Here is a 13087-nt window from a genome sequence, read left to right on the forward strand (position 1 = left end):
GAGACAAGGGATACAGAAAAGGGAAGTTATTTTGCAAGGGACTAACCTCTCCTACTTTAAAACTTTGCCAAATTATTAAACTGGCCACATTGATGTAGAATAACTACTTCTTAAAACAAATAGTGTCTGAGTTAACCAAATTCTCTATATTTAAAAATTTTTCAGTTTGTTCTTTTTTGATTTAAGTAAAGCTATATTTTTTAGATTCAAAATCATATATGGTGTTGACTTACACAGTTTTATCTTTCTTCGCATGTACACAGTTTGTCAAAAACTGGTATAAAATTTTCCATTCACTTACGTAGTTTTAATAAATATAATGAACATAAATATGTATTTATTTATGTTGTTCTTAATTCACATTGACACAAATACATGACTATGTACTTGCAGTACTGTATGTTAATATACATGCATAGGACCTCCCCCAACTGAAAGGCTCCATAAAATACTAAATATTCATTACCTAATTGCATATTTATGCTTATTCCATGCAAAAAAAAAAAAAAACCAAATGCCTTCCCCATTACCATTAGCTAAAACCCCCAATATAATTGCAGCAATTATCTTGGAACGAAAGGAAGATCCAAGGAAGGAAGGACGGCTGATTGGCTATAAAATCGTAAATCAAAGAAACAAGATATATTTATATGTAAGAGGACAGAGTTCAAAACATATACAACAATATATAATCTAAACATACTGAAAGTCACTACTGACCTCACATGATTTAAATGAAAAAGTTGTATTTATAAAGACCCTTACAATAATTTGGCACACCATGGTGATGGAGTAGAATCAGTGCTGGATTTGGATTCCCGGGAACTGGATTCAGGTTCTGGTCTTACTCCTTGCTAATGATCTAAACACTTGAGCTCTCTATATACATTTCAGTTTCTTCATCTATAAATAAAAAGCCAAAAGAGGTTAAGATAAGCTTAGATCTATACCCAGTCTTACCACTTTCTAACTCAGTAATCTGGCAGAAACTACATAGTATTTCTAGTTTCCTCTGACATAAAGGACTAATCACAGAACTTCATTCACTAAGTTGTCATGAAGTTTCTGAGAGGTAATACATGTAACATGGTGACCATGGGTCTTGGTGGAAGGAAACATTCAATAAATGCAAAGTATCATTATGCTATTGAAGGGCTATACGAAAAGCTGCCCTACTAACCTTAGAGTTTTCTTGTGAGGCTCAATCTCTAATAAAGTTTATAAAAATCTATTACACACGTAACTATTTTAAAACCCATTATGGACTGACCGTTAGTTCTATATTTGTTCATATTTAAGTTAATTTAACTGATAATGGAGTATTAATGCTCTGAACATACAAAATTTGAAAATGTGTTAGTCATGAATGTTTGCAGGCAAATCTGCTTGTGACTTAATTACCTTTCCATGTTAGAAAAGGAAATATTAAGTTTAAAAATTCCAAATTAACTATTGTAAATGAAGCTTTATGTGTGACTTGAGCAGGAAAGACTGGCTTCAGGCCAGGCCCAAATATTAAAATCCCTTTTCCAACTAATAAACCTACCAATTCCAAATCCAAAGCATGAAAATTAAAATCGACCTGAGAATTTAATGTCAGGAATTTAAAAACATTTGCTGAAAATATCTTAACTGACCTAGTTTAATAATTTTATGTGATTATAAAATACATGGCTTTTATTAGATTATTTCAAAATCAAGCATTGCCTTTTCAAATTAGTTATTATTGTATACATCTATACCTATGTGATTTCAGAGAAAATATATACTTTAAGTTAAAAATCTAACCTTAAATATTTCAAAATATGTTATATTTTCTGTGAGTTTTCTAAACTATGTTCAATTTCCAAAAAGATGTATTTGATATTTTATTTGACAGCTATCTCTATGTATGTGCTTTAAGGCCAAATTACTTTTAACATTAGAGAAAGGGCCCAGATTTTCTGAACTGCTAACCAGTAGATTTTCCAAATAAATTTGGTTAAAAACATCACTGAAGATGTATGAAAATATCTAGCATTCTGTATGAATTAAACATTTGTATAAGTTTAATGAATATATTAAATTACATATAGTATCTGATATATTTCAAGTGTTGAATGTCTTGAATTATTTTATTTGTTTTTCTAGTTTTTAAATTTTTTATAAATCTCATTTTATCCTTCATAGCATGTTCTATTATTTTATTAGACAATAAAATAGCAATATCTATTTAGGGAATAGAAATCTCTTGATTCCATGACATATCATTAGAATTTCTACACTACAGGTTTACGTCAATGAATGATAAATTTTTGGTTCTTGAAGATGTCCAACTGGCGTATAAAAGCCAATTGTCAAGATAATAACTTGGATGTTTCTCAGTATTCACATTTGTTTTTATTTCTCTGCCAAAATCATATATTTATCTCTTAGGGGGAAATCATGTTAATGAAAATAAGCATATGTCTTCATGTCCAAAAGCCAGAACTCACAATGCAATGATAAAGGAAATTAGAGTGTATGTACATTTATAAGAATTATCATTGATGTGCATTGCTTCCATATCTCGTTTTTCCTTTCGCTTTTTTAAGAGGCTGTGTTTTTATGAGTGTATCCTGAGTGAGTCAGCTCAAGGCAGCTGCTCTATTTCCCTCAAGTTACAAATCCAGGAAGCAATGGGCACTGGAAAGGGTGGCCATCAGAGGACAGGGCGACCTTCTTACACAGACCACTCAAATTATGCTTTGTAACTGCACTATATATGAAATATTGATAGTGTACACAGCTCAGATATAGAAATATACATAAGATTGTGGAAAATAAAGTCCACTTTCTTTTAAGTATTTTTATTAATGTTTTCCCAAAAATGCTGTGGAAATGAAATAAAACATGCAGATTTATAGGATTAATTCTAAGTAGCCAGCTATTCTACTCATCGTGTGATGAAACCCTAATATATCACTAACCATTGTTATAAGCCACTACAACTTGCTATTGTAGCTATATTTCATTCAATAAACCGAATTACAAGATTCTTGATTTGTAGGGACTGTGATTGGTTTGGGTAGTCCAACCCAGGGTTTAAAATTAGGACTCACACCTTTGTACATCAAGCTATAAAAGGAACAGGGGATGCCTCAGTTATGGGTAACAGTTTTTGGTGGATTTTGATTTTTATATTTTGGTTTATTTTATTTTGAACATTAAAATCAAACTTTAACCTTATTTTAATCAAAGACATGTAATCTTTATGTCCTTGACAAATTAAACATTGAACACTTCTTTTAGAAATGTTTTTCATTAAAAAAAAGATGTCTCAATTTATCTTTCAAGGTCAGTCTATATTACACTCCAGATATTCCTCAAAAATTCTTGTGAATTATGAGATTTATAATTTAACTGAAATGCTCTTCTTAATAGGGTTTATTTTTAATAGGATGTAGACTAAAACTATATGGCAATTGAGCAGAGCATTATGAAGCACCATATGGGCTTCTAAACTGAGAAGATGATACACATGGGTCCTGCCAACTCTTCTCTGTCTCTCCTTCCCCACCTGCCAGTCTCCCTCCACATCCTGAATTCTGTCATGATATTGAATGTCTTTGGTGAAAAAATTACTTAAGTAGTGGTCTCTGTATTTTTCAATTAACCTCTTTTAGTGAAGAGTTGGAGAAGATAAAAAGAATCCTAACTTTCTTAAAAATAAGTGAGCTGGTTCAAGTTACAGGACTATCAACATATAAACTTTCCCAAATGAGGTTAAGAGGTAACCAAGCAGTTAATGACCTGAGCATAACTGGCAACGAAGACTGGGCGATAAACAGATACTACTGAAATTAAAGCAGGACAACTTGCTCAGAGCAGCAGCAGGACTAGCCCTGACAGATAGTGGTAAACAAAACTAACTGAAGTACAATACAGCTGTCTGGTTTCCCTCCTCTGTTTATGGTCAAGATTTAGTATCTTTTCTATAGCATGCTTTCTTTTGCTGTTTTGGCTTCCTTCTGCTGTCCAAACTTAGACTTTTGAGTCTAGACGAGTTTAAGTCACAAGGAAAAAGTTGTGTAAAACACTCATAAAAACATGGGATTTGCGACATACCACCAGCTCAGAGAGCTAAACATGTGGCACCTGCTCTGGTGACAAGAAATCAAGGTCAGCCTAAAGGAAAGTGATGTCATGTAGGGAGAATTCGTTTGAAATATTCTTTTCCACTCACCTTCCCAATTCCTCCTCCTTCCTCTCATTTGAATGGGGAGGATACCCATTAAAATGTAGTATGCATAGTATCATTTCAAAACTTCACCATTACAGTTACTGGCCTTGCTTTTCTGCCTCAATTTGTCTGTTCTTCTTGATCCTTTCCACATTGGCTTCACTGATGCTTCCACTTGCCTTCGCCTTTTTTCCTGTCTCATCTTTCTGGTTCATCTCCTTCTTTCTTTATCGCCTTTTCATGTGGTGGAAAGAAACAAAGAGGTAAAATTACTGCAAAAGTTGTGATGAGGATGAAAAGGAATGAATAGTGCAATAATCATGTCTCATTTTATCATTTACTATTTGTGTAATTATTATTTTTATAATAATTAAATACCAGTCTTACTGGAAGTGTGCTTCTTTTCATCCTTTAAATATGCCCCTTTAGAGCTTAGTTATTAGATGTGCCATGTGTTTTTTTAGTTCATAGCCATGTATTCACTAGGAAAATTCAAAAAGGAAAGATAGACACAAGTGTAAGAATAGCAGACAGGATGAAGGAAGAACCCAGATACTACTCCCTGTCTCTGCTGTGGCTGACTTCTCTGATAATGGCTGCACCTTTTTCATGGCTCCGGATCCCACTGGACAATCCCATCCCCTGTGACCCCAGTTTCTCCCAAGCAGCCCCTTCCTGGTCTTAGCCCCCACCCCATGGGCTCCAGTGACACACTCAAGTGCTAGGAATAGTAGCAGCTCCCTGCACTTGCTGTCCTCTGAGTTGTTGCCCTCTTCCCTGCTCAATGTCTTCTTTCTTACATTTCCAGTGTAACAAATTCTCTCTAACAAATTCCTTCCAGTTGAAATATCCAGAGTGGTTTCTACTTTTTTTAATAACCCTGATGGATACAAATACTATAGTGGAAAACACATGAGATGAGAAAGGCTGATTTCATGTCTTAATTGTTACTAAGTAGCTAGAAAGTTCCGGTCAGGTCATTCAAGCTAGGGTTCATAACGTTGTTTTATGGCTCAGAGCTCAAAGTTTAAAGTGAAAGCTCTCTAACTCACCTTATGAACAGGCTTGTCATATTAAAACTCTCTGTTCCTCTGTAAAACATACTGACTGACTTTCGCAGCACAGTGAAAGGCCAAATCTGTGATCTTTTTTCCAGGAGTTTATACTTCTGTTCCCACACCGTAATTTATGTTCTTACCAGCAGTCGGTTATACTTATTCCAAGATCTATTCATGCCAGTTGTTAGTATAATTACATAATGTAATTAGTAAGTGACAGAGGCCAAACTTGTTTAGTGATTTCTATCATACAGAGTTTTAAGAGGACTTTTACTATACAGAGAAGAAAGATGGAAGCGACCTTTTCGAGTACTATAGAGTTCGTGGAGAACAACCCATTGCTCCCTTCATCCCCTCTGTGGCTGAGGAAAGTTATTTTAATCGGTTCTCCAGCTCTGGTCTTTCAACCAAAAGTGTCTCCCCTCGTTACTGAAGCAAGTGTTGTTGATAATCATCTCTTGCCCGAAAGTGGCTGAGCTCCTGATAAGCAAAATAACAAGCAGCAGCAGGCGAGAAGGGGCAGATCAGGAGCACGAAGTGCCAAGAGTCCAGCCTGCATTCCCATTGTGCTATTGCTAGGATGCACCAGGGTGTCTGATACACAGCTAGACAATGGAGAAGGTAGCAAAGTTAAAGCCATTTTGCTTATATTCATTCCAAGAGACCACTCACTGGATGGATGTACCCCAAGAGCAAGGCATTCTTGGTGGTCCATCTGCAGTGGAAGGAAAGAAGGTAAAGATAAAGCTGAGACTAAGATGGATATCCCCTATCAGAGGGCTGTGCATCAAAAGGTCCCTATAAGGCCCTGTGAGGAAGCAACAACTGGGGAAGGGTGATAGCACTTGAAAGCCACATGGATAACGAAGCATTGATCACTCACAAAGGAACAGCAACTTCACCACTACCCATGAGGAGTGGTTCTCATCCAAGAACAAGAGTTACAATCAACCAAAGAGATTCCAGCCAACTTGCTGTGTGTCGTTGCCCTGTTGTTGGTTCCTCAAAGGGCAGATCCTGTCATTCCCTCTTTTTCCTTGCCAAACCACTGTCAGAGGAACAAGTATGGAGAACAAGAAAGGATTCACCTAAATGAAACATTTTATTAGCTCTAAATGACAGGGTGTTATAGAATTGAACTGAAATAATCTTAAGGAAGCTTACTACTACAGAGCGGAAGATATGGTTAACTTGAAAGAACTACCACCTAACAGACATTAGAAGTTATTAAAAAGTTCACTCATTTCCTGTTTTTACCTCCAAGTTGATATTTCATCAAAATGGTTACTTTCACATTATTTTTTTTTAGTTCTTTTTTTTTATTGTGCTTAACTTTTATTTTCTTTTTTTTATTATTATTAATACTTTAAGTTGTAGGGTACAGTGCACAATGTGCAGGTTTGTTACATATGTATACATGTGCCATGTTGGTGTGCTGCACCCATCAACTCATCATTTACATTAGGTATATCTCCTAATGCTATCCCTCCCTCCTCCCCACCCCACTCCATGACAGGCCCCAGTGTGTGATATTCCCCATCCTGTGTCCAAGTGTTCTCATTGTTCAATTTCCACCTATGAGTGAGGATATGCGATGTTTGCTTTTTTGTCCTTGCGATAGTTTCCTGAGAATGATGGTTTCCAGCTTCATCCATGTCCCTACAAAGGACATGAACTCATCCTTTTTTATGGCTGCATAGTATTCTGTGGTGAATATGTGCCACATTTTCTTAATCCAGTCTATCATTGATGGACATTTGGGTTGGTTCCAAGTCTTTGCTATTGACTTTCACATTATTTTTTATGGAATCAAAAAAAAATGATTAAGAGGCACTCGCAGCTAACTGAAGTTAGTGCTCCTTCAGTAGATAAACTCAGTTTACAATTTTTTTAAAATAAAATTGAAAGTATATTAGTGATTATTCGGGGTAAATACATCTAAAAATAGGATTTAACAAAAAGATCCTTCATTAACAGCCCTAGTTAATCATTGCATTTGCAAAATACAAAAGGAGGCATGTGCACATCTTGGGTGCTGGGTTTCCATCTCATTGTTGGGTTCCTGTTCTAAACGACCAGCCTACCCTTTCTGATCTAGCACTCTTTTGCTGTCCATATGTGTGTAGCAGAACTGTCATCTCCTAAAATAAATCTACCCCCACAAAAAAGAGAACCAAAGAGAATTCTTAGGAAACCAACCAAAGTTGATGTGTTTTAACCCTCCATCTTACGCCTTCCTGCCTTTGATGATGAGCATAAGATATTTTCTCCATGAAAAGACTCCAGACAGGAACTAATTAATTAACAACATCAGAATTTATTTCATCTAAGTTGTTTTTATTAATCAGGCCAGGTTAACCAACAGTACTCAGTAAATACTAATTAAAACACATAAGCTATGCAGACACTTGACACATTCTTCATATCGCATAGGAAGTGTGCATAGGCAAATATCCTTTAAAAAATAAATCTAGATTTATTTACACTCAGGCAGACTAGGCTGATGCCTTTGTAATGTAATTTGGCAGTTACCAGAAGGCCCACTCTGACCAAAAATCTCTCAGAAATGTCCTGTGAAATAGCCAGAAATTTCTATGACTAGAATAAATACTAATATATTTATCAATTATTACTCTTAATGGCATGGTGTGAATGAATTGATAAAGTAATTATTTCCCGGTTCTCTGAGAGGTTAGTACCTAGGACAAGGAAGTTTTGAAGAAAAAAGTTAAATAGCCATTTTTATTGCAACAATATCGAGAAACAGAGAAGTAGGGTCTGAGGGAGATGTATAGATATGGGAATTGCTTACACTAAAATAAACTCACAATTTTTCCTGGGACTGGAATTTGGTACCATTTAATTCCTATCACAAGTTTAAAATAAACATCTCCTTTCCCAAGTTTGTGCTTTTTCCCAAGGAACTGGAAGACAGAAAAAGATTTGCTTTTACTCTCATCTTGAGTCAGTGAATATAATATTTGCTCAGACACCAGAGGTGAAATAGTGGACAGCAGATCAGCGCCTAAGGAAACCCGTGTTCCAGATTCAGTTGTTACTAACAGAAAACAGCTGGTGTTGCCTTTTTTCCCAAGACCTCCTGAATAGTTCCTTGACTTTCAATTTTTGTTTCTAAAGTACCTGAGCCAAAACAACGGCAAGCTTGATTTTTAAAATAGGATCAGTGACAAATGCTGAAATGCCAAGTCGCAACGCACAGGATACGACCAAATAAAATGCAAGAAGGAATTTGGAAGGCAGATTAGGGGAATGTGGATCCCAATCTGTGCCTGACAACTGCTCTCAATAAACTGTGCCGAGGTCAAAGAAACATTTGGGAGTTTATTCAAAAACACACACAGACCAAGGAGACAGATGCTGCTTTTCCACAGATTTTTAAGAATTTTTTTCTTTTTTAAATAAGGGGGCTAGAGCACTTTCCAAAATTATGGATTTCTACCTTTCTCTGTGGGTGAGATTTTTTTCTCCCATTGACTAAATCTTTATCTGGGGTAGGTGAGGGCCCTTTGGTAATCCCCTAGTTCATGCAACACTAGTATATTTTCCCCACTTGGAACCAGATTCCACTCGTGGTTCTGCATTCCCTCAGATAGGTCATGCTAAGGTCAAACAGCAATTCCACAATGGAAAAACCACTACATGTCCTCTAAATGTGTGCAGACCAGTCCTAAAGAATGTTCCATGTGGATAATCAATTAAGTATTTTTGATAATCACAATTTGTAAGACTAACAGGAAGCAGAGATGTGTTTAAGATGTTAAGCCCAGTTAATAAGCTTAGAGTATGCAGTGAAGGTAAATGCATATTAGTATATATACATCATAACAGAAATTAATATTTATAAACTACCTTGCAGTTCTCAAGTATAATTCACTTTGGATTATAGAAGTTTTGAATCCCTCAATCATCAATGTTTCCATTTCCCTTGAAAACATCACTTTTACGGAGAAAATCTTTCAAAAAATTTTGAAATATATTTGAATAGCCAAAAAATCTTGAAAAAATAATAACAAGCACAATTTCTATTGTATGTTTTCATAGAAGATAAAATTCTACTTTAACTTACTAACCAGAATTATGTTTCTATTGATTTAGATTTTGTCTCTTTCAAATTACAAGAATTGATTATGCAAAAAGGCACAAAACCAATAATTCTAAAAGAACATAGGAAATTAAAAAGTCATGAGTTTCACATAAATCAGGAGTTAATGGTAATATAATCAGCAATATAGTATTGTATTATGCAAAGAATGTATAGCATATTGAAGAGGGAAAGGGTGAATTAGGAAATCAAAATATGATTTGCAGATCTCTGGAAAATGTCTCCAGATTTGAGCAAATTGTGTACTTAAATAGGAAACAAGTGCCTTTTTCTGTCTAGATTATATTTTGTTACAAATCATTCACTATAAGTAAAGGCAAAACTGAGGAACTCTCTTCCAATTTAAATAGACATATAATACAGAAGACAGAAGCAACATCATTATTCTAAGTACATATTCTTTTCATTCGTTCACCAAGCTATTAGGGTTCTTTCAATGAAATAGTGTTTTTGGACATATTTGTGTGTGTATATGTTTATATTACTTATAGGCAGGGTTATTAAATAATTTTACTATCTGTATTATTTAATTCCATTTTATAAATAGTAACATTTGGTTAAGGTAAATTGATATACAAATGAAATCAAGCAGAAAATCTGGTTATTCTCAATTTAGTTATTATCTTTGTATCTTGCTTAGCTTTTCCCTAAGACATTTTTATTTTCTCATTCATAGTCATTCAAAGTTATTAGATTCTTCTAGCCATCACCGAAGAAAAAGAGGAACATTTTTGTCTTGGAGATTCCTAGAAAAGAAGTAGCAAATTTCTGACCCCAGATATCCAAGATAATCAAGACCACCATTAGAATCCAGGTTCTACCTCTGATAAGCCTACTAGAGAGTTCCTCCTATAAAGAAAGAAAGGAACTGTGAGAATGACATGTAACTAGTTGAATTTGTCTTTTCCCAGTCCAGCAAGAATTTCCTGAACTCTAAACAAAGGTGTTAAATATGATGAAATAAATAATTAATTAGTTTCAAACTTAGTCTGGAATAGATTAATTCACAGGGCACTTTGCTAGCCTTTCTATTTGGTTATTACAGCTGTAATAAAACCCCATTCTCCAGTGAAATCATGCTCTGGGCAACTATTATACTTCTCTGGCACAGATCATCAGAATTCAGGGCAATTCCAGCCAAGTCAGACTCTCTGTTAGCCTTATTCTACTACTCAGCTCTGAAATACTGGTTAAGCAAGTACTGGTGATTTTAAGACCGTTAATTCCATTATACTGAAGGAAAAAAGGAATAATATGTTAATGAATGATTACCATGCTCCAGTCACAGTTCTAGGTGCATGAGACACATTACTGTATTATTCAGGATGGCCTCACTGTTATAACACAGACAATACAATAGTTTTCATGCCTTAACAATAGGATTCTATACCTCTGTGCCAGGCAAAAGATCAATGAGTGTGTTTGGTGGGCAGCTATCACGAGCTGACTCAGGAATCCAGAATTGTTTCCACCTTGTGGTTCCACTATCCTGTAGAGAGCATCAGAGTCTTCTGTTGGATCTTTTGTGTCCATATGGCAAATGGGGGAAAAAGGAGCATAGAGGCAAGACCTTGAAATGGTATGTAAGTTCTGTTCACATTCCTTCAACCAGAAACAAATCACAAGGATATACCAAACAGGAAGGGAGCCTGGAAATATAGTCTACCAGTGTACCCAGGGAAAAATGAAACAGATTCTGAGAATAACAGGCCAAAGTTTCCTACAATCAGCAAATTAAAATATATATATATATTCTCTGACCTTTAGGAACTTATGTTCTATCTGGGGGAAACAAATGATTAGAAATAGGCATAATAAATTATAAATTGTGTAATCTATTATAAAATAATAGGTACAATTGGGGGGTGCAGAGAAAGCTCAGAGTAAGGTAAAAGGGAGAGGTATCTTTTGACAACAGCTATAGGTAGCTGTGGCAGGGTGGAGGATGGATCACTGTCAAAGAGTCAATCAAAGGAATGAGAGGCCAATTATTGGAGAAATCACCTTTGCCAATAACGGGATAATGTTGGAGAGAGTGATGGTGATCCAGAAGCTAAAATCATAGCGAAATGGGGGCTTGGGGCTGTCCCGTAAACTGATAACAGTAATGGAGAAAAGCAGTGGGGGTCATGGAATTTGGAGTTTTACAGGAAAGAAAAAGAATGATCTGAAAGCAGCAATGAGGAGAAAAGAGAATGTCTACTCCTAACTTCAGGTCCAGCTATGTAAGAGCTGTGGAATTAAAAGCAGCCACCACTTGAGAGGGCTGCAGAGAAGGAATGCCTTCTTGTGAGAGACCAGTTCCCCCTAGAAAGCATTCTTATAGAAAGAATGTCAATGATATCAGGATTTTAGGAAATCTGGAACTTTCTATGGTGACCAGTATGAGGAGAGATAAGTGGCATATTGAGATTTGTCCTGGTGGAGTCAGACTGAAATGGTGGCAAGTCTACAAGTGTCCGGGACAGTAAGGAGTGAGGATTGGCAACTCACTCTTGACCCCTGCTAAAAAATAAAGGTAGATAGAAGTCTTAGGATTAGGTTTTCTTAAACTGAGTGCTTGACTTCAATCTGGACCTCTTTTAAGAAGGGTGAGTTTATACCAAGTACAGTGTCTGTTTCTATATCAAGAGAAGCTAGAGATTACTCTGGATGAAAAGGTAAAAGTCACAGGGGTGTGTGGTCTTGATCCAGAATGTGGCCCCCTTTTGACTTCCAATGATCACTACCAGCCAGCCATCACATAGAATTATTTGAATCCTTTAAAAAGTATTTTAAAAGATATGCTATTTGTTTTAACATTTCATTTTTATCAAATAATGAACCCAAATATTCCTATTACCTCTCCAAAAAGTCATATTGGGCCTGAGTATCACTTCAGTTTTTTACATATAATGTCTTTCCCAACCTATAACATATCTTTCCAGGACTCTCAAAAACAAGGAGAAAAACAGATTCTAAAGAAAGCATGTTAGCACAAGCAACTCCCCAAATTTTCAACTCTTCCTTCACATGCTCTTTCTTGACACAGCATTCCACTAGTTATTCAACAAGGAATTGTGAGCAGCCATTGTACCAGGAACTGCACTAGGCAATTGTTTATAAAACAAAAACTATACAAAGATGTTTTGCTTTGTTGAGACAGAGTCTCACTCTGTCACCCAGGCTGGAGGGCGGTGGCATGATCTCGGCTCACTGCAACCTCTGCCTCCCAGGTTCAAGTGATTCTCCTACCTCAGCCTCCCAAGTAGCTGGGATTACAGGTGCATACCACTACACCTGGCTGATATTCGTATTTTTAGTAGACACAGGGTTTCACCATGTTGGCTGGGCTGGTCTCGAGCTCCTGACCTCAGGTGATCCACCTGCCTTGGCCTCCCAAAGTGCTGGGATTACAGGCATGAGCCACCACGCCTGGCCTACACAGATTTTTTTTAAATAAAATGTTGTCTTTCTCCTTGAGGAACTAACTCATAGTTGGGAGCATGTGGAGATATGATTACAGCTCAAGGTGTTAAAACGAAAACATATACCAAATGCACTGGAGGAATTGCAAAAAGAATGATTAACTTGCCTGGGAGATATTGAGAGACTTCTCACAGGAGGTTTCATTTAAACTGGAACTAAAAGTATGAGTAAGGCATTTTCTAGATGGAAAATGAGAAGACAAGCATTCAGTCAGAGGTACAAATGCGCACACAGAAG

General features: G+C 36.1%; 1 protein-coding gene across 1 annotated transcript in view; it reads right to left on the bottom strand.

The window, feature by feature from the left end:
- PDE1A (phosphodiesterase 1A) overlaps positions 1-784 on the bottom strand; it is a 431299-nt gene extending 430515 nt beyond the window's left edge. Inside the window, exon 1 of the mRNA XM_045367346.3 lies at positions 766-784. The gene's annotated coding sequence lies outside the window, so the exon portion shown is untranslated. The remainder of the gene's footprint in view (positions 1-765) is intronic.
- Positions 785-13087: the final 12303 nt, after the last annotated feature.

Source organism: Macaca fascicularis, chromosome 12 (assembly GCF_037993035.2).
Source record: "Macaca fascicularis isolate 582-1 chromosome 12, T2T-MFA8v1.1".
NCBI classification, from domain to species: Eukaryota; Metazoa; Chordata; class Mammalia; order Primates; family Cercopithecidae; genus Macaca; species Macaca fascicularis.